Consider the following 23,315-nt stretch of genomic DNA (forward strand, 5'->3'; position numbering starts at 1 on the left):
AAGGAATCTAAATCATTCTACCATAAAGACACATGCATGTGTATGTTCATGGTGGCACTATTTGCAATAACGAAGACATGGATTCAAACTAAATGCTCACCAATGTTACTATGGATAAAGAAAATTTGGTAAATATACACCATGGAATACTGTGCAGCCCTAAAGAAGAATGAGATCATGCCTTTGCAGCAAGTCTAGATATCGTTGACAGTGGGAGAAGGGTGAAGATTGAAAAACTACCTATCAGATACTATGCTTATTTACCTGAGTGATGAAATAATTTGTACACTAAATTCATATGACATGCAATTTACCTATATAGCAAATCTGCACATGTACCCCCGAACCTAAAACAAAAGTTTTTTTGAAAGATGATTGGATTAAAAAATATGATACCGACAATGAAATACTATTCAGCCATAAAAAGGAATGAAATCTTGCTTTTTGCAGCAATATGGATGGAACTCGAGGCCATTATCTTAAGTGAAAGATTCACATGCATAAAAATAAATATCACACATCCTCACTTATGACTGGGAGCTAAATAATGTGCACACATGCACATAGAATATGCAATGATAGCAAGAGAATTGGAGTGGTGAGTGGATGAATGGGGTATGAGTGAGAGATTACTTAATGGGTACAATGTACATTGAGTTATGGATACCCTAAAAGCCCTGACTTCACCATCATGCAATTTATGCACATAACAAAGCAACACCTGTACTGCCACCAATTTATACAAATTTAAAAAAACAAATAATCAAAGGGCATAAATGGACATTTCTTAAAAGAAGACAAATGGCTAACAGATACATGAACATAAGCTCAGCATCATTAATAATCAAAACTGCAAATAAAAACCATGATGAAATATTATCCTACCCCAGTTAGAATGGTTATTATTAAAAAGACAAAGTTAACAGATTGTGGTGAAGATACAGACAAAAGAAAACTCTTTCTTATACATTGTTTTTTGGAATATAAATTAGTAAATTAGTACATCTACTATAGAAAACAGTATGGAGGGCCAGGTGTGGTGGCTCACACCTGTAATCCCAGCACTTTGGGAGGCCAAGGCGAGCGGATCACCTGAGGTCAGGAGTTCAAGACCAGCCTGACCAACATGGTGAAACCACATCTCTTTTAAAAATACAAAAAATTAGCCAGCATGGTGGCAGACACCTGTAATCCCAGCTACTTGGTAGTCTGGGGAAGGAGAATTGCTTGAACCAGGGAGATGGAAGTTGCAGTGAGCTGAGATTGCGCCATTGCACTCCAGCCTGGGTGACAAGAGCGAGACTGTCTCAAAAAAAAAAAAAAAAAAGGAAAAAGAAAGAAAGAAGGAAAGAAAAGAAAGCAGTATGGAGATTTCTCAAAAAACTAGAATTAACATGTGATCCAACAACTCCACTACTGGGTATTTATCCAAAGAAAAAGAAATCAGCATATCAAAGTCATACCAGCATCCCCATGTTTGTTGCAACACCATTCACAATAGCCAAGATACGGAATCGAACTAAGTTCCCACCAGTGGACAAATGGATAAAGAAAATGTCATGTATATACACAGTGGATTACTATTCATCCATAAAAAGGAAGGAAATCTTGTCATTTGCAGCAACATAGATGGAACTGGAAGTTACCATGTTGAGTAAAATAACTCAGGCGCAGAAAGACAAATACATGTTTGCACTTATATATGGGAGATAAAAAAATTAATCACATGGATATAGAGAATGGAATAATTGATAGCAGGGACTGGAAATGATGCATGGGTAAGGAAATGAAGTGATTGATTAATGAGTACAAATATACAATAAAATAGAAGGAATAAGTCCTAATGTTTGACAGGAGAGAAGGGTGACTATAGTTAATAACAATGTATTATATATTTCAAAATAGCTAAAAGAGATAACTTGAAGTCTTTCCAGCAAATATAAATGATAAATACTTGATGTATGGATACCCTAAATACCTTAACTTGATCACTGCACATTTCATGTATGTAACAAAATTTCACATGTACCCTATAAATATGTACCAATATAATGTATCAATAAATTTTTTTTAAAATATAGCTGAAACAGGAAAGTTCCCTGATCCCCTTCTCGGGATGTGTGACAGGGGTGTGGCTTGTTTGTTCAGCTGCCTTGCGTTCAAAACCCTTTATGGGTGGGGGAGCATGCAGTTGGCAGGTGCAGGAGCCAGGGCGAGCACTTTGGGGCTCTGGTCCCATGGCAGCATCTGGGGGTGGGTACCTGCAACTCCCAAAGCCTAAGTAGGCATGTGTTGCAGTGAGCTCTTTTAGCTTTGCCACCTGCCGATGGCTTAGGTGTTAACCAGCTCAGTGCCCTCTTGACACCTGGGCTCTTGTCTAACATCCAGGAAGAATCAGGTCACACATGGACTTGAAGGATGAAGAATGTGGAGGCTTTATTGAGTGGTGGAGGTGGCTCTCAGTGGGATGGATGGGAAGCTTTAAAGGGGATGGAATGGAAAGTTGATCTTCCCCTGGAGTTTGGCCATCCTGAGGCCAATCTCCTCTCGAATTGTCCCCAGCTGAACTCCTCTCAACGTTCAGATGCTCCTTCTCTTCTCATCTCTACCATGTTGTTCTTCTGCTCCTCTGCTCTTCTGCTCTTCTGTTCATATCTCATGAAGATGAACAGAAAAGGGTTTGGGACTTATCTGTGTACAGGATAGGTAGGCCAAAAGGCAACTTTTGGGCATGAAAACAGGAATGCCTGTTCCCATTTAAGGCCATGGGTTTTTAGGCTTGAGGGTGGGGCCTTTGCCAGGGAACCACCCTCTTCTACCCAGTATTTTCTTGCCTTCTGTCCATATCACAATGAACTAGAACTAAAAACATCCAATAGAGGGTGATAAAATAAAATAATTTTTAAAATCTTCATTAATTCAAAAGAAAACAGGAAAGATAGAATAAAGTAATACAGATGGGACAATTTTTTTTTTAAAAAACAAACAGCCAATAGACACAAACCCAGCCAAATTAATAACCACATTCAATATAAATACACTGAGTGTGCCAATTACAGGACAGATATTGTCAGAATGAGTCTTACGTGTCTATGGCTGTATATAGCAAGCCACACCAAACTTAGTGGCTTCAAAAGCACTTATATGCTTACAATTCTGTGATTTAACAGTTTGTACTGGGTTCAGATGGCTGGTTCTTATATTGGTCTCACTTGTGGACATTCATATAGCTGCAGACATTTCACACCTGAGCTAGGGCTATATGAGTTAATGTGGACTGACTTACATATCTGGCAAGTTAGTGCTGTCAATTGGGCTATATCTTTCTGAGTCTCTTTCAGGCTGCTTTGAAATGCAGCAGAATTATTCAAAATAGACAAGAGCCACAAGGCCTCTTGAGAAGTAGGCTTAGGAGTCTAACTGTGTCACTTGTATCACTTTCTCTTGGTCAAAGCAAATCATAAGATTATTTCAGCTTTTGCCAGGGTGCAGTGGCTCATGTCTGTAATCTCAGCACTTTGAGAGGATGAGGCAGGAGAATTGCTGAGCCCAGGAGTTCAAGCCTAGCCTAAGCAACATGATGATGTTCATTTGTAATTCCAGCTACTTGGGAAGCTGAGACAAAAGGATTAGTTAAGCCCTGGAGGTCAAAGCTGCAGTGAGTTGTGTTTGTGCCACTGCACTCCAGCTTGGGTGACAGAGCAAGACCGCATCTTAAAGAAAAAAATCTCAGCTTTAAAAAGTAGAGAAATATGTTCCATCTATTGATAGGGGATGCTACAAAGAATTTGCAGCCATGTGCAATCTGTAACAGTCTGCACTATGGCTACAAATAATTTCTGGTTACCACATGCAAAATGTGCATATTTGGTCCAAGTAAACACAAGGTGTCATCTAATTATGGCATCAGGCTCAAAATCCATGATCTAGTGATTCGCACTGAGTGTAGATATCATTGAGCCTTTTGGGGCATAACTCCTTAAGTGTGGCTCTTCTCAATTACAGGAATTTTGAACTAAAAAGAAAACTTATGTGCCATACACACAACCAATTTACAATAGTGAGACAGGGAGATGATAACTGCAATAGACACTTGTCAATAAAATGAGGAAACTATAGCAGTTGCTGTCCCACAGCTATTCTGAAATTCCACTAGGCAAATATTATTAGGTTTCCCTACACTGAGCCAGAGATGTTCTGTCACTGGGGTCTGGTTCTGCTTCTGGAGTGGTTCCCTATTCCATAGCTCTCTGTGGAACTTGGTTCTGTTATCTGGGTTCTGGGCTCTGTCAACTGAGACATTTTTTCTTTTCTAGAAGAAATTGACTATATTTGCAGCTAAATAGTTTTCTTAGTATGCTTTCTGTTCATACAAATGTGGGGGTCTGAGATTCCTTTTTCATTTTGAACCATCTTAGTCTCTTTTTTTTAATTTTTTTTAATTTTTATTTTTTTATTTTTTTATTTTTTATTATACTTTAAGTTCTAGGGTACATGTGCATAACGTGCAGGTTTGTTACATATGTATACTTATGCCATGTTGGTGTGCTGCACCCATCAACTTGTCAGCACCCATCAAGTCATCATTTATATCATGTATAACTCCCCAATGCAATCCCTCCCTCCTCCCCCCTCCCCATGATAGGCCCCAGTGTGTGATGTTCCCCTTCCCGAGTCCAAGTGATCTCATTGTTCAGTTCCCACCTATGAGTGAGAACATGCGGTGTTTGGTTTTCTCTTCTTGTGATAGTTTGCTAAGAATGATGGTTTCCAGCTGCATCCATGTCCCTAATGTCTTTTCTAGTAGTGTGTCTAAAAAAAAAAAAAATAGTAGATTGCAATGAGTCCTGCTAGGGTTTGTTCCATACCCCAATAGCAATAACCATACTTTTTTTCTGAGACAGACTACTCTTTAGCGTAGGTATATCAGGTTGCTGTTGAAGTATGACCTTAATATTCTTAGGAACACTTTGAGTGACCAAAAACATCAACTAAGAACTGGCTTAATCTCTCAGAGGTTCTAGCAAAGGATCACACTCTTTTTTTTGTTTGTTTTTGAGATGAAGTCTCGCTCTGTCACCCAGGCTGGAGTGCAGTGGCCGGATCTCAGCCCACTGCAAGCTCCGCCTCAGGGGTTCAGCCATTCTCCTGCCTCAGCCTCCCAAGTAGCTGGGACTACAGGCGCCCGCCACCTCGCCTGGCTAGTTTTTCGTATTTTTTAGTGGAGATGGGGTTTCACCGTGTTAGCCAGGATGGTCTCAATCTCCTGACCTTGTGATCCGCCCGTCTCGGCCTCCCAAAGTGCTGGGATTACAGGCTTGAGCTGCCACTCTTGATTGAATATGTATCCTGAGTCTATTTCTCAGTTTGAGAATAGTTTACCAGCTGAATAGATAAAAGATAAGAAATTACTTTATTTTCCAGCACAGTAAGTCCTTGGAACTCTATATTTTCTCTGATTTCTGTTTGAAAACAAAACAGTTCTTTTGTTAGTTCATCTCTCTGTTTCTGTACCTTTTATGAAGATGTAAGAAGCTAGTTGATTCTTGCAACGGTCTTTCCATAAATCTTCCTAGATTCACAAATTATTAAGTGTATTTTCTATTTTCCAAGATTCTGTAGGCAACAGAAAAAACTTCTCTTCATTTCTCTCCCCACTCACACAAAGAAGTAGAACTAAAAAATCCAATGGAGGGAATAAAATGAAACGCTAAACAAACTTCATTAATCCAAAAGAAAACAAGAAAGGCAGAAAAAAAGTAACAAAGTATAGATTGGATAAATTAAAATATTACAAGATGATAGAAACCCAGCCAAATTAGTAATTACACATTAAATGTAAATAGACTAAATATGCCAATTAAAAGATATTGTCAAAATGAGTCTTAGTCGTTTATTGCTATATAAACCATCCCAAACTTAATGGCTTCAAAAATCAGTTATTTTATATGCCTACAATTTTGTGATGTAACAATTTGCGCTGGATTCAGATGCCCAGTTTTGCCAATTGTTTCATATTACATATATGAGTCACTATTTTCCCAGTCCCAATAGCATTTTCCTCACTACATTTTGGCCTCTACCTATTGCCCAGTCCCAAAGCCAGTGAAACATTTTGTTGTTGTTGTTGTTGTTGTGCAGCACCCAGTTTCCAGATATCATTTTCTGATTCAGTTATCTTTGGCTGCATAGCAAATGACTCCCAAATTTAGCTTGAAACAACAAAAATTTTATATCCTCAAAAGTTCTGTTTTTGAGGGCCATTAGTTTGTATGAAGATTAGTTGGAATGTTCTTGCACTGATCTCAATGGGTTCTTTCATGCAGCTGAATTTATCTAGCTTCTTTTTATGGCTCTATGTATTCCAAACGCAAGAGCATAACCTGCAAGGTATCTTGAAGCCAAGGCTTGAAAATTCAATATTTCACTTTTGACACACTATATTGAACAAAGGATAGTGGCCCAGATTCAAAAAGTGTTGTTAGGGGGAGAAAAAAATGGCAGACAGGAGGTGGGACTAACTTGCAGCTCCCACTCAGATGGACAGAACAGCATGTGGAGACTCACATTGTGAAGTTTTGCTCGAAGAACTACTGCAGGAACATACCAGCAAAACAAAATAATTCATGGACCCTTTGAAATAAGTGGCTTGCCACTACAAACCCCATGAGACAGCCAAAAAACTGTGAGTGCCCAAAGTGTGAGAGGGGGACATTTCACCTCTGAACACACATCCTCCCTGGGGAACCTGAAAATCCAGATCACAGGAGAAGGATTTAACCTTACCTAGAGCTGAAATAAATTTAGAAACCCGAGTGAAATACAAAAGTAAAAGAAGCAGTGGGAAGAGCCCTGTGAGAACTCCTAGTCCCCAGGGAAGTCCAAGGAAGACATTTCTGACTTTATCTCACATGAGTTTTTGGGGAGGGCTGCCAGTGGAACTGGGGAAGGACCACAGAAAAAAGAAAACTCCCAGCTGAACTTTGTAATAATTTTGACTGAGCATGAATTTTTCTGGGCTGAATCTGGGAGGGGGGGCGCAGGGGGGATGAAGAGGAAGTGCAGATGTGAGCACAGAAGCCATGGCAGGTGGGGACAGGTGGGACTTGAAAGCCCTGCTTGCATTCTTGGTAGGGAGGCTTATAGCCTGGAACAAGATCTCAGCCCTGCTCACCAGCTTCCTGGATATAGGGTTGGTGCTGCTGGTGAGGCATGGTGGGAGTGAGACTGCCTTTGCTGGCTGAGTGGGAGCAGGGTGAGGCCTGTCACTGCCAACTTTTTGCCACTTTCCTGGTGACTGTATGATGTAACAGAGGCAGCCATAATCTCCCTGGAAACATAACTCCATTGGCCTGAGGCCCACACCCCCATTCCCCACACCTGCTGCAGCAAGCCCTGCCCAAGGAGAGTCTGAGTTCAGACATGCCTAACCCTGCCCCCACCTGATGGTCTTTCTCTACCTACCCTGGTAGCTGAAGACAAAAGACATAATCTCTTGGGAGTTCTATGACCCTGCCCATCATCTGGGAAACCTGAATAGTTATCTTGGTGACCTCAGGGCAAGCCTGTATGCCACCATACTATGGCAGCTGATGTTCTCTTGAAAGTGCATCCTCCTGACTGGAGGCCAATCTACTCAAGCCATTACAGCAACTTATAAAAAAACAATCCAGCTCCAAGAAAGGAGAAAACAACAGCTAATTTCACTGTCTGTAACATCCTGGCTAACCAGAAGTCCTGAGTCTGTCTACAAGACCACTTCACTGCTAGCACAACCAGCGTTCAAGGAAATGAGCACACTAAACAAAACTACAACCAAGGACCCTCACAGAGCCCACTTCACTCCCCTGCTTCCTCCACTGAAGCAGGTGCCAGTATCCATGACTGAGAGACCTGAAGATGGAACACATCACAGGACTCTTTGCAGACACTCCCCCATACCAGCCCAGAGCCTGGTAGCTCTGCTGGGTGGCTTGACCCAGAAAAGCAATAACAATCACTGCAGTCTTGCTCTCAGGAAGCCCCATCCCTAGGGAGAAGAAAGAGAGCACCACATCAAGGGATCATCCTATGGGACAAAAGGATCTGAACAGCAGCCCTTGAACCCCAGATCTTTCCTCTGACATAGTCTAACCAAATGAGAAGAAGCAGAAAGTAAATCCTGGTAATATGATGAAACAAGGTTCTTTAACATCCTGAAAAGATCACACTAGCTCATCAACAATGGATCCAAACCAAGAAGGAATCTCTGAATTGCCAGAAAGAGAATGCAGAAGATTGATTATTAAGCTACTGAAGGAGGCACCAGAAAAACATGAAATTCAACTTTAAAACATTTTTTAAATAATACACACTATGGATGAAAAATTATCCAGAGAAATAAATAGCCTAAATAAAAAACAGTCACAACTTCTGGAAATGAAAGACACACTTAGAGAAATGCAAAATACGCTGGAAAGTTTCAACAATAGAATTGAACAAGTAGAAGGAAGAATTTCAGAGCTTGAAGATAAGACTTTTTAATTAACCCAATCCAACAAAGACAAAGAAAAAAGAATAAAAGAAATGAACAATGCCTCCAAGAAGTTTGGGATTATGTTAAATGACCAAACCTAAGAATAATTGGCATTCCCATGGAAGAAGACAAATCTAAGAGTTTAGAAACTTATTTGAGGGAATAATTGAGGAAAACTTCCCTGGCCTTGCTAGAGATCAAGATATCGAAGTAAAAGAAGCTCAAAGAACACCCAGGAAACTCATCACAAAAAGATCATCACCTAGGCACATAATCATCAGGTTATCTAAAGTCAAGACAAAGGAAAGAATCTTAAGAGCTGTGAGGCAAAAGCATGAGGTAGCCTATAAAGGAAAACTTATCAAATTAACAGATTTCTCAGCAGAAACCCTACAAACTAGAAGGGATTTGGGGTCCTATCTTTAACTTCCTTAAGCAAAACAACTATCAGCCAAGAATTTTGTATCCAGTGAAAATAAGCCTTGTAAATGAAGGAAAGGTAAAGTATTTTTCAGAAAAGTAAATGCTGAGAGTTCACCACTACCAAGCCAGCACTACAAGAACTTCTAAAAGGAGTTCTAAATCTTGAAATAAACCTCAAAATACAACAAAATACAACCTCATTAAAGCATAAATCTCATAGGGCCTATAAAACAATAACACACACACACACACACACACACACACAGAGGAAGAGAGAGAGAGAAAACCAAGGTATTAAGGCAACAGCTAGCACCATGAATAGAATAGTACATTGCATCTCTATACTAACGTTGAATATAAATGGCCTAATTGCTCCACTTAAAAGATATGGAATGGCAGAATGAATAAGAAATCATCAACCAAGTAAGTATCTGCTGTCTTCAAGAGAGTCATCTAACACATGAGGACTCACATAAATTTAACGAAAAGGAGTGGGAAAATATATTCCATGGAAATGGACACCAAAAGCAAGCAGGAGTAGCTATTCTCCTGTCAGACAAGACAGATTTTCAAGCAAAAACAGTTAATAAAAAACGACAGAGAGGGACATCATATAATGATAAAAGAATAGTCCAACGGGAAAACATCACAGTCTTAAATATATATACACCTAACATTAGAGCTCCCAAACTTATAAAACAATTACTACTAAGCCTAAGAAATGAGATACATGGCAACACAATAATAGTGGGGGACTTCGATACTCCACTGATACCACTAGACAGGTCATCAAGACAGAACGTCAACAAAGAAACAACAGACTTAAACTATACCCTAGAACAAATGGACTTAACAGGTATTTACAAAACATTCTACCCAACAACTTCAGAATATGTATTCTATTTATCAGCACATGGGACATTCTTCATGATAGACCATATCATGTCATGAAACAAGTCTCAATACATTTAAGGAAATCAAAATATATCAAGTACTCTTTCAGACCATAGTGGAATAAAATTAAAAATCAACTCCAAAAAGGATCTTCAAAACCATGCAAATACATGGAACTTAAATAATCTGCTCCTGATAGATTATTGGGTTAATAATAAAATCAATACAAAAATTAAAGAATTATTTGAACTGAACGATAATAGTGACACAACCTATCAAAACCGCTGGGATATAGCAAAAGTGGTGCTAAGAGGAAAGTTTACAGCATTAAATGCCTACATCAAAAAGTCTGAAAGAGCACAGATAGACAATCTAAGGTCACACTTCAAGTAACTAGGGAAACAAAACAAACCAAACCCAAACCCAGTAGAAGAAAAGAAATAACAAAGATTGGAGAAGAACTAAATGAAATTAAAACAAAAAAGTTACAAAAGATAAATGAAACAAAAAGCTGGTTCTTTGAAAGATAAACAAAATTGATAGACGATTAGTGAGATTAACCAAGAAAAAAAGAGAGAAATTCCAAATAAACTCAATTAGAAAAAAATGGGAGATATTACAATTGATACGACAGAAACACAGAAGACTATTCAAGGCTATTATGAACAACTTTATGTACACGAACTACAAAACCTAGAGGAGATGGATAAATTCCTGGAAATATAAAACCCTCCTAGATTAAACCAGTAAGAAATAGAAATAGAAACTGAACAGGCCAGTAACAAGCGGCAAGGTTAGAATGGTAATATAAAAATTGCCAACAAAAGAAAAGTCCAAGACCATATGGATTTACAGCTGAATTCTATAAGACATTCAGAGAATTGGTACTAATCCTACTGAAACGATTCCAAAAGATAAAGACGGAATCCTCCCTAAATCATTCTGTGAAGCCAGTGTCACCCTAATACCAAAACCGAGAAAGGACATAATAAAAAAAGAAATTACAGACCAATATCCTTGATGAACATAAATGTAAAAATCCTCAACAAAATACTAGCTAACTGAATCCAACAGTATATTGAAAAAAGTAATACACCATGATTAAGTGGGTTTCATATCAGGGAGACAAGGATGATTTAACATATGCAAATAAATAAATGTGATATACTGCATAAACAGAATTAAAAACAAAAATCACATGATCATCTCAATAGACACAGAAAAAGCATTTGACAAAATCCAGTATCACTTTATAATTAACACCCTCAGCAAAATCAGCATAAAGCGGACATAACTTAAGGTAAAAAAAAGCCATCTATGACAAGCCCACAGCCAACATTATACTGAATGGGAAAAAGTTGGAAGCATTCCCTCTGAGAACTGGAACAAAACAAGGACGCCTACTTTTGCCACTTCTAATCAACATAGTACTAAAAGTTCTAGCCAGAGCAATCAGACAAGAGAAAGAAATAAAGGGCATTCAAACCAGTAAAGAGGAAGTCAAGTTGTCACTGTTTGCTGATGATAAAATTGTATACCTAGAAAACCCTAAAGACTCATCCAAAAAGCTCCTAGATCTAATAAATGAATTCAGTAACGTTTCCGGATAGGAAATAAATGTATACAAGTAGCACTGCTATATGACAGCAGTGACCAACCTCAGAATGAAATCAACCCCTTTTACAATAGCTGCCAAAAAATTAAAATACTTAGGAATACACCTAACCAAGGAGGTGAAAGGAAGACTACAAGGAAGACTACAAAACACTGCCTGAAGAAATCTTAGATGACACAAAGGGAAATACATCCCATCCTCATGGATGGGTAGAATCAATATTGTGAAAATGACCATACTGCCAAAAGCAATCTACAAATTCAATGCAATTCTCATTAAAATATCATCATCATTCTTCACAGAACTGAAAAAAAAAATCCTAAAATTTATATGGAACCACAAAAGAGCCTGCATAGCCAAAGCAAGACTAAGCAAAAAGAATAAATCTGGATGAATCACATTACCCGAACTCAAACTATACTATAAGGCTGTAGTCACTAAAACAGCATGGTATTGGTATAAAAATAGGCACATAGACCAATGAAACAGAATAGAGAATGCAGAAATAAACCCAAATACTTACAGTCAACTGATCTTCTACAAAGCAAACAAAAGCATAAAGTAGGGAAAGGACACCCTATTCAACAGATGGTGCTGGGATAGTTGGCAAACCACATGTAAAAGAATGAAACTGGATCCTAATCTCTCAGCAAAATCAACTCAAAAACCAACTCAAGATGAACCAAAGACTTAAATCTAACACCTGAAACCGTTAAAATCCTGGAAGATAACATCAGAAAATCCCTTGTAGACATTGGCTTAGGCAAAGATTTCATGATCAAGAACCCAAAAGCAAATGCAACAAAAACAAAGATGAATAGACGGGACTTAATTAAGCTAAAAAATTTCTGCACAGCAAAGTAAATATGAGCAGAGCAAACAGACAACCCATAAACTGGGAGAAAATTTTCATAAACTATGCATTCTACAGAGAACTAATATTCAGAATCTACAAGTAACTCAAATAAATCAGCAAGAAAAAAAAACCCATCAGAAAGTGGGCAAGAACATGAATAGAAAATACTCAAAAGAAGATATACACATGGCCAACAAACATGAAAAAATGTTCGATATCACTAATTATCAGGGAAATGCAAATCAAAACCACAATGCAACGCTGCCTTACTCCTGTAAGAATAGCCATAATTAAAAACTCAAAAAATAATAGATTTTGGCATGGAAATGGTGAAAAGGGGACACTTTTACACTTGCTGGTGGGAATATAAACTATTACAGTCACTACGGAAAACAGTATGTTGATTCCTTAAAAAACTAAAAGTAGATCTACCATTTGATCCATACTTCTATCATCTATTATGCTAACCAGTCATTATTTGAAAAATACTTCTATTATTCATTATGCTAATTAGACAAATGTTTTGTGTTTATCTAAGATAAAGATAGTTAAAGCCTTGCAGAAGCTGCCTGTGGAATGCAAACTTTCTGATCAAATGTGAATTGACAACAATGGGAACGTGAATTTCTGATCAGAGTTACTGACTGCTCTTAGAATTTAGCCTAAATTACACACACAGAGCCGCACACACTTATAGCTCAAAAGAGATTGTAGGGTATGTGGTAATTATTTTTAATACTGGTAAGTATGTTAACTTTGGGAGGATTTAAAATTACATATAAAATTGTGCATCAAAGCAAAAGTACTTTATTGTGTGAAGAAAGATGTGCATATTTGAAACTTTTTTCTTGTAATGTTTAATAAAATTTATCCTAGTAGAAAAAAGTGGGGAAATATACATAATTTATTGACAGGAGTACCTATTAAAAATTTGTGACTTTTTTCTTGTATCAAAAATATAAGACAATTATATTGTGTTTTTAAAAAATGCACTTTAGACATAAGGACGTAGATTTTCAAAAAAGGATACACTGATGCTGATAAAAATGTTAATTATAGAAAAGCCAGTGGGACAATATTATTTTGAGGGAAAATAGATCTTAAGATATGGAGTATTATCAGAGATAAAAACTACAGTTTTGCTTGTTTGTTTGTTTGTTTTCTTGGTTTTTTGAGATGGAGTCTCACTCTGTTGCCCAAGCTGGAGTGCACTGGTGTGATCTCAGCTCAGTGCAACCTTTGCAGGGACATGGATGTAGCTGAAAGCCATTATCCTCAGCAAACTAACACAGGAACAGAAAACCAAACACCAAATGTTCTACTCATAAGTGGGAGATGAATGATGAGAACACATGGACACAGGGAGGAGAACAACATACACCAAGGCCTGGTGGGGCTGTAGTGGGAGGAAAAGCATCAGGATAACACATTCAAAAGCTAGCAGAAGGCAAGAAATAACTAAGATCAGAGCAGAACTGAAGGAGATAGAGACACAAAAAACCCTCCAAAAAATCAATGAATCCAGGAGTTGGTTTTTTGAAAAGATCAACAAAATTGACAGACCGCTAGCAAGACTAATAAAGAAGAAAAGAGAGAGGAATCAAATAGACGCAATAAAAAATGATAAAGGGGATATCACCACCGACCCCACGGAAATACAAACTACCATCAGAGAATACTATAAAAACCTCTACGCAAATCAACTAGAAAATCTAGAAGAAATGGATAATTTCCTGGACACTTACACTCTCCCAAGACTAAACCAGGAAGAAGTTGAATCCCTGAATAGACCAATAGCAGGCTCTGAAATTGAGGCAATAATTAATAGCCTACCCACCAAAAAAAGTCCAGGACCAGATGGATTCACAGCTGAATTCTACCAGAGGTACAAGGAGGAGCTGGTACCATTCCTTCTGAAACTATTCCAATCAATAGAAAAAGAGGGAATCCTCCCTAACTCATTTTATGAGGCCAACATCATCCTGATACCAAAGCCTGGCAGAGACACAACAAAAAAAGAGAATTTTAGACCAATATCCCTGATGAACATCGATGCCAAAATCCTCAATAAAATACTGGCAAACCGGATTCAGCAGCACATCAAAAAGCTTATCCACCATGATCAAGTGGGCTTCATCCCTGGGATGCAAGGCTGGTTCAACATTCACAAATCAATAAACGTAATCCAGCATATAAACAGAACCAAAGACAAGAACCACATGATTATCTCAATAGATGCAGAAAAGGCTTTTGACAAAATTCAACAGCCCTTCATGCTAAAAACTCTCAATAAATTCGGTATTGATGGAACGTACCTCAAAATAATAAGAGCTATTTATGACAAAGCCACAGCTAATATCATACTGAATGGGCAAAAACTGGAAAAATTCCCTTTGAAAACTGGCACAAGACAGGGATGCCCTCTCTCACCACTCCTATTCAACATAGTGTTGGAAGTTCTGGCTAGGGCAATCAGGCAAGAGAAAGAAATCAAGGGTATTCAGTTAGGAAAAGAAGAAGTCAAATTGTCCCTGTTTGCAGATGACATGATTATATATTTAGAAAACCCCATTGTCTCAGCCCAAAATTTCCTTAAGCTGATAAGCAATTTCAGCAAAGTCTCAGGATACAAAATTAATGTGCAAAAATCACAAGCATTCTTATACACCAGTAACAGGCAAACAGAGAGCCAAATCATGAATGAACTTCCATTCACAATTGCTTCAAAGAGAATAAAATACCTAGGAATCCAACTTACAAGGGATGTCAAGGACCTCTTCAAGGAGAACTACAAACCACTGCTCAGTGAAATAAAAGAGGACACAAACAAATGGAAGAACATACCATGCTCATGGATAGGAAGAATCAATATCGTGAAAATGGCCATACTGCCCAAGGTTATTTATAGATTCAATGCCATCCCCATCAAGCTACCAATGAGTTTCTTCACAGAATTGGAAAAAACTGCTTTAAAGTTCATATGGAACCAAAAAAGAGCCCGCATTGCCAAGACAATCCTAAGTCAAAAGGACAAAGCTGGAGGCGTCACACTACCTGACTTCTAACTATACTACAAGGCTACAGTAACCAAAACAGCATGGTACTGGTACCAAAACAGAGATATAGACCAATGGAACAGAACAGAGTCCTCAGAAATAATACCACACATCTACAGACATCTGATCTTTGACAAACCTGAGAGAAACAAGAAATGGGGAAAGGATTCCCTATTTAATAAATGGTGCTGGGAAAATTGGCTAGCCGTAAGTAGAAAGCTGAAACTGGATTCTTTCCTTACTCCTTATACGAAATTAATTCAAGGTGGATTAGAGACTTAAATGTTAGACCTAATACCATAAAAACCCTAGAAGAAAATCTAGGTAGTACCATTCAGGACATAGGCATGGGCAAGGACTTCATGTCTAAAACACCAAAAGCAATGGCAGCAAAAGCCAAAATTGACAAATGGGATCTAATTAAACTAAAGAGCTTCTCCACAGCAAAAGAAACTACCACCAGAGTGAACAGGCAACCTACAGAATGGGAGAAAATTTTTGCAATCTACTCATCTGACAAAGGGCTAATATCCAGAATCTACAAAGAACTCAAACAAATATACAAGAAAAAAACAAACAACCCCATCAAAAAATGGGCAAAGGATATGAACAGACATTTCTCAAAAGAAGACATTCATACAGCCAACAGACACATGAAAAAATGCTCATCATCACTCGCCATCAGAGAAATGCAAATCAAAACCACAATGAGATACCATCTCACACCAGTTAGAATGGCAATCATTGAAAAGTCAGGAAACAACAGGTGTTGGAGAGGATGTGGAGAAATAGGAACACTTTTACACTGTTGGTGGGATTGTAAACTAGTTCAACCATTATGGAAAACAGTATGGCAATTCCTCAAGGATCTAGAACTAGATGTACCATATGACCCAGCCATCCCACTACTGGGTATATACCCGAAGGATTATAAATTATTCTACTACAAAGACACATGCACACGTATGTTTATTGTGGCACTATTCACAATAGCAAAGACTTGGAATCAACCCAAATGTCCATCTGTGACAGACTGGATTAAGAAAATGTGGCACATATACACCATGGAATACTATGCAGCCATAAAAAAGGATGAGTTTGTGTCCTTTGTAGGGACATGGATGCAGCTGGAAACCATCATTCTCAGCAAACTATCACAAGAAGAGAAAACCAAACACCGCATGTTCTCACTCATAGGTGGGAACTGAACAATGAGATCACTTGAACTTGGGAAGGGGAACATCACACACTGGGGCCTATCATGGGGAGGGGGGAGGGGGGAGGGATTGCATTAGGAGTTATACATGATATAAATGATGAATTGATGGGTATTGACGAGTTGATGGGTGCAGCACACCAACATGGCACAAGTATACATATGTAACAAACCTGCACGTTATGCACATGTACCCTAGAACTTAAAGTATAATAAAAAAAAAAAAAAGAAAAAAGAAAAAGAAAAAAAAAAAGAAAAGCATCAGGATAAATAGCTAATACATGTGGGGCTTAATACCTAGGTGATGAGTTGATAGGTGCTGCAAACCACCATGGCACTTGTTTACCTATGTAAACATGTGCACATCCTGCACATGTATCCCCAAAGTTAAAATAAAATAAAATAATAATAAAAACAAGTCAGATGTCTTCTTACCTACAAATGATCAGAATAGTTCCCCAGCAATGATTCTTAACCAGGCTGGTTAAGAATGACAAACACAGAATTCAGAATCTTGATAAAAAAAAATCATCAAGATTCAGAAGAAAGTTAAAACCCAATCTAAGAATTCAATAAAATGATATGAGAGATGAAATGTGAAAGATAGAAAGATGGAGCATTAGCAGCAGCAGCAGCAGTGTGAAAGGGTGTGTGCACCTAGAGTATTTTTAAAGTTTTTTTTTTTGTCACTGATTTCTATTAGACTGGTGCAAAATAAATTGCTGTTTTTGGCATTGAAAGTAATGGCAAATAGCTTAATTTTACTGTTGTCAAAGTAAATATCTTTCAAATTTTTGGCCCTTTGAATGTATTCAGACTTGCTTCAAGTCCTGATATTTTAGAAAAGAACCAAGCTGGGCTATAGAGCTGAAACATTCACTACAAGAATTTCATAATACAATCACAAGTATTAATAACAGAATAAAACAAGCTGAGAAAATAATCTAAGAGACTGAAAACTGATTCTTTGAATCATTTTAGTCAGACAAAAATAAAGAAAAAGAGAATGAACAAAACCTCTGAGAAATATGAGATTATGTAAGGAGACCAAATCTATGACTCATTGGCATTTTTGCAAGACAGTGAGAGAAAGGAAGCAACTTGGAAAACATATTTGAGGATATATAGTTCATGAAAATTTTCCCAACCTCATTAGGAAGGCCAACATTTAAATTCAGGAATGCAGAGAACTTTCTGAAATACTACACAGGAAGACTACCTCAAGACACATACCCATCAGATTCACCAAGGTCAAAATGAAAGAAAAAATGTTAAAGGCAGCTAGAGAGAAGGGGCAGGTCACCTACAAAGGGACCCATATTAGGCTAACAGTGAAACCTTCAGCAGAAACCCTTCAAGCCAGATGAGACTGGAGGCCTATATTCAGTACTTTTTTAAAAATTCCAACAAAGAATTTCATATGCAGTCAAACAAAACTTTATAAGCAAAGGAGAAATAAGATCCTTTTCAGACAAGCAAATGCTAAGGAAATTCATGAACACCAGACCTGCTTTCAAGAGGTTCTTAAGAGAGTGCTCAATGTGAAAACAAAAGACCATTACTGAGCACCACAAAAACACACTTAAGTACATAGACCACTGACAGTAAAAAGCAACTACACAAACAAATCTGAATACCACCATGATGACAGGATCGAATCCATATGTATCATTATTACCCTTGAATATAAATGGACTAAATACCCCACTTAAAAGCCACATAGTGGCAATTGGATAAAGAAGCAAGACCCAACTATATGTTGTCTTCAAGAGACCAATCTCACCTGCAAGGACACACATAGCCTCAAAGTACAGGTATGGAGAAAAATTTACCAAGCAAATGAAAAATAAAAAAGAAAGTACAGGTTGCTATTCTAATTTCAGTCAAAACAGACTTTAAAACAACAATAATCAAAAAAGATAAAGAAGGTATTATGTAATGGTAAAGGGTTCAGACTTAGCTATTCTAAATATATACGCACTTGACACAGGATCACCCAGATTCATAAAGAAAGTTCTTAGAGGCCTTCAATGAGACTAGATAACCACAAAATAATAGTGGGAGACTTCAACACCCCACTGACAGTATTGGACAAATCATCAAGGCAGAAAACTGAGACAGATATTCAGTCCCTGAATTTGACACTTGACTAAATGGATCTAACAAACATCTGCAGAACTCTCCATCCAAAAGCAACAGAATATACATTCTTCTTATCTTTGCATGGCACATACCCTAAAATTGACTACACAATTGGCCATATAATAATTCTCAGCAAATTCAGAAAAACCAAAATCATACCAACCACACTCGCAGGCCACAGTGCAATAAAAATGAACACCAAGGCTAAAAAGTTTGCTCAAAACCATACAATTACATAGAAATTTAAAACCTTGCTCCAGAATGACTTTTGGGTAAATAATGAAATTAAGACAAAAATCAAGACATTCTTTGGAATTAATAAAAGCAAACACACAACATACCAGAATCCCTGGAAAATAAAGCTGTGTTAAGAGAGAAGTTTATAGCATTAGATGCCCACATGAAGAAATTAGAAAGATCTCAAATTAACAACTGACCATCACACCTACAAGAACTAGAAAAGCAAGAGCAAACCAGCCTGAAGCCAGCAGAAGACAAAAGATAACAATATCAGAGCTGAACTGAAAGGAACAGATTTGAAACAGATTTTTTTCTCCTTACCTTTACTTTGAGGCTATGTGTGTCCTTGAATGTGAGATGGGTCTCTTGAAGATAACATAGAGTTGGGTCTTACTTCTTTATCCAACTTGCCACTATGTGTTTTTTAAGTGGGGTATTTAGCCCGTTTATGTTCAAGGTTAATATTAATATGTGTGGATTTGATCCTATCATCATACAAAAGATAAATGAAACCAGAAATTTGTTCTGTAAAATAAGATTGGTAGACCATTAGCTAGACTAATAAAGAGAAAAGGAGAGACGATCCACATAAACACAATCAGAAATAAGAAAGGTAACATTACCACTCACCCCACAGGAGAAAAAAAAAAAACCCTCAAAGATGATTACAAACACCTCTGTGCACACAAAATAGAAAACCTACAGGAAATTCATAAATTCTGGAAACATACAACTTCCCAAGATTGAATCAGGCAAAAAAGTGAAACCCTGAATAAATGAATGAGTTCCAAAATTGATTCAGTAATAAAATTCTACCAACCAGGAAAAGCCCTGTACTAGAGAGATTAACAGCCAAATTCTACCAAATGTATGAAGAAGAGCTGGTACTAATCCTACTGAAAATATTTCAAAACATTGAGAAAAAGGGACTTCTCCTTAACTCATTTTATGAGGCCAGTGTCGGCCCAATACCAAAGTCTGGCAGAGACACAACTAAAGAAGAAAACTTCAGGCCAATACTCTTGATGAATATAAATGCAAAAATTCTTAGCAAAATGCTAACAAACCAAATCCAGCAGCACATCATAAAGCTAACCCACCAAGATCAAGTGGGCTTTATCCCTGGATGCAAGTTTAGTTCAACATATGCAAATCCATAAATGTGATTCATCACATAAACGGAACTAAACTAAAAACCCACACAATCAACTGCATAGATGCAGAAATGCTTTTGATAAATTTCAACTACCCATCGTGATAAAAACACTCAACAAATTAGGCATTGAAGAAACATACCTCAAAATAATAAGGGCCATCTATAGCAGTCCCACAGCCAGTATCGTACTGAATGGGAAAAAGCTAGAAACATTCCCCTTGAAAACTGGAATTAGAAAATGATACTTACCCTCACCACTCCCATTCAACATAGTACTGGAAGTCCTATCTAGAGTAATGAGGCAAGAGAAAGAAATAAAAGGCAACCAAACAAGCAGAGAAGAAGCAAAACTATCTCTGTTAGCAGACAATATAATTTTATACTTAGGAAACCCCATGGTCTCTGCCCCAAAGCTCCTAGATCTGATAAAAACAACTTCAGCAAAATCTGAGGCTACAAAGCCAATGTGCAAAATCAGTAGCATTCCCATACACCAATAACATCCAAGCTGAGAGCCAAATCAAGAATGCAATCCCATCCACAATAGCCCCAAAATGAATAAAATACCTAGAAATATAGCTAACCAAGGAAACGAAAGATCTCTATAATGAGAATTATAAAACACTGCTGGAAGAAATTAGAGATGACACACACAAATGGAGAAATATTCCATGCTCATTAATGGAAAGAATACATTTTGTTAAAATGGCAATACTGTCCAAAGCAATTTATAGGTTACATGCTATTCCTATCAAACTACCAACATTTTTCACAGAATTAGAATGAACTCTTCTAAAATTCATTTGGAACAACAACAAAAGCCCTAACAGCCAAAGTTATCCTAAGCAAAAGGAAAAAAGCTGGTGGAATCACATTACTCAACTTTAAACTATATTGCAAGGCTACATTAATGAATATAGCATGGTACTGGTACAAAAACAGACACATAGACCAATGCAACAGAATAGAGAGCCCAGAAATCATGCTACACACCTACAACCATCTGATCTTCAACAAAATCAACAAAAACAATGAGGAACGGCCTCCCTATTCAATAACTAGTGCTGAGTTAGCTGGCTAGCCATACGTAGAAGACTGAAACTGGACCCCTTCCTTACACCATATACAAAAATCAACTTAAAGGTGGATTAAATACCTAAATGTAAAACCTAAAAATATAAAAACTCTAGAAGAAAAGCTAGGAAATGCCATTCTGGTTATACGTCCTAGCAAATATTTCATGATGAAGATACCAAAAGCAAATGCAATGAAAACAAAAATTAGTTAATGGGACCTTATTAAACTAAAGAGCTTTTGCATAGCAAAATAAATTGCCAACAGAGTAAACAGACAATTCACAGAATGGGAGAAAATATTTGCAAACTATGCATCTGACAAAGGTCTAATATCCAGAATGTATAAGGAACTTAATTTAATAACTGGAAAACAAACAACCCCATAAAAAGTGGGCAAATAGTATGAACAGACACTTCTCAAAAGAAGACATACATGTGGTCAAAAAGCAGATAAAAATCCTCAACATCGGCAATACTATTTAGGACATAAGCATGGGCAAAGACTTCATGACTAAAACACCAAAAGCAATGGCAACAAAAGCGAAAATTGACAAATGGGATCTAACTAAAGTAAAGAGCTTCCGCACAGCAAATGAAAATATCATCAGTGTGAATAGGCAACCTACAGAATGGGAGAAAATTGTTGCAACCTATCCATCTGACAAAGGGCTAATATCCAGAATCTACAAAGAACTTAAACAAATTTACAAGAAAAAAACAACTCCATCAAAAAGTGGGTGAAGGATACGAGCAGACACTTCTCAAAAGAAGACATTTAAGCAGCCAACAAACATATGAAAAAAGCTCATCATTACTAGTCATTAGAGAAATGCAAATCAAAACCACAATGAGATACCATCTCACGCCAGTTAGAATGGCGATCATTAAAAAGTCAGGAAACAACAGATGCTGGAGAGGATGTGGAGAAATAGGAATCCTTTTACACTGTTGGTGGGAGTGTAAATTAGTTCAACCATTGTGGAAGACAGTGTGGCAACTCCTTAAGGATCTAGAACCAGAAATACCATTTGACCCAGCAATCTTATTATGGGGTATATACCCAAAGGATTATAAATCATTCTGCTATAAAAACACATGCACACGTATGTTTACTGAGGCACTGTTCACAATAGCAAATACTTGGAACCAACCCAAATGCCCATCAATGATAGACTGGATAAAGAAAATGTGGCACATATACACCATGAAATACATGCAGCCATAAAAAGAGGATAAATTCATGTCCTTTACAGGGACATGGAAGAAGTTGGAAACCATCATTCTCAGCAAACTAGCACAAGAACAGAAAACCAAACACTACATGTTCTCACTCATAAGTAGGAGTTGAACAATGAGAATACATGGACACAAGGAGGTGAACATCACACACTGGGGCCTGTCAGGGGATGAGGGGCTAGGGGAGGGATAGCATTAAGAGAAATACCTAATGTAAATGATGGGTTGATGGGTGCAGCAAACCACCATGGCACGTATGTACCTATGTAACGAACCTGCACACTCTGTACATGGACCCAGAACTTAAAGTATAATAATAATAAAAAAATCCTCAACATCATTAATCATTAGAGAAATTGAAATGAACAGTCAAGACATAACAGATGCTTGTGAGGTTGCAGAGAAAAAAGAACACTTAATCAATGCTAGTGGCAATGTAAATTAGTTAATTCAGTTTGGAAAGCAGTTTGGCAATTTCTCAAGAAACTTAAAACAGAGTTACCTTTCAACCCTGTAGCCCCATTATTGGGCATATAACCAAAGGAATATAAATTGTTTTACCATGAAGACAAATGCATATGTGTGTTTATTGTGGTACTATTTACACTAGAAAAGACATGGAATCAACCAAAATGCTCACCAAAAGTAGGCTGGATAGACCTACATGGAATGCTATATACACCATGGAATATTATATAGCATGGAATATACACCATGGAATATATATATTGTGGAATACTAGACAACCATAATACACCATGGAATACTATACAGCCATAAAATGTATACACCATGGAATACTATACAGCCATAAAAAACAACATTATATCCTTTGTAGCAACATAAATGGTACTGGAGGTCATTATCCTAAGTGAATGAGCACAGAAACA

This window comes from Trachypithecus francoisi, unplaced genomic scaffold (genome assembly GCF_009764315.1).
Source record: "Trachypithecus francoisi isolate TF-2019V2 unplaced genomic scaffold, Tfra_2.0 Lachesis_group5, whole genome shotgun sequence".
Lineage (NCBI taxonomy): Eukaryota > Metazoa > Chordata > Mammalia > Primates > Cercopithecidae > Trachypithecus > Trachypithecus francoisi.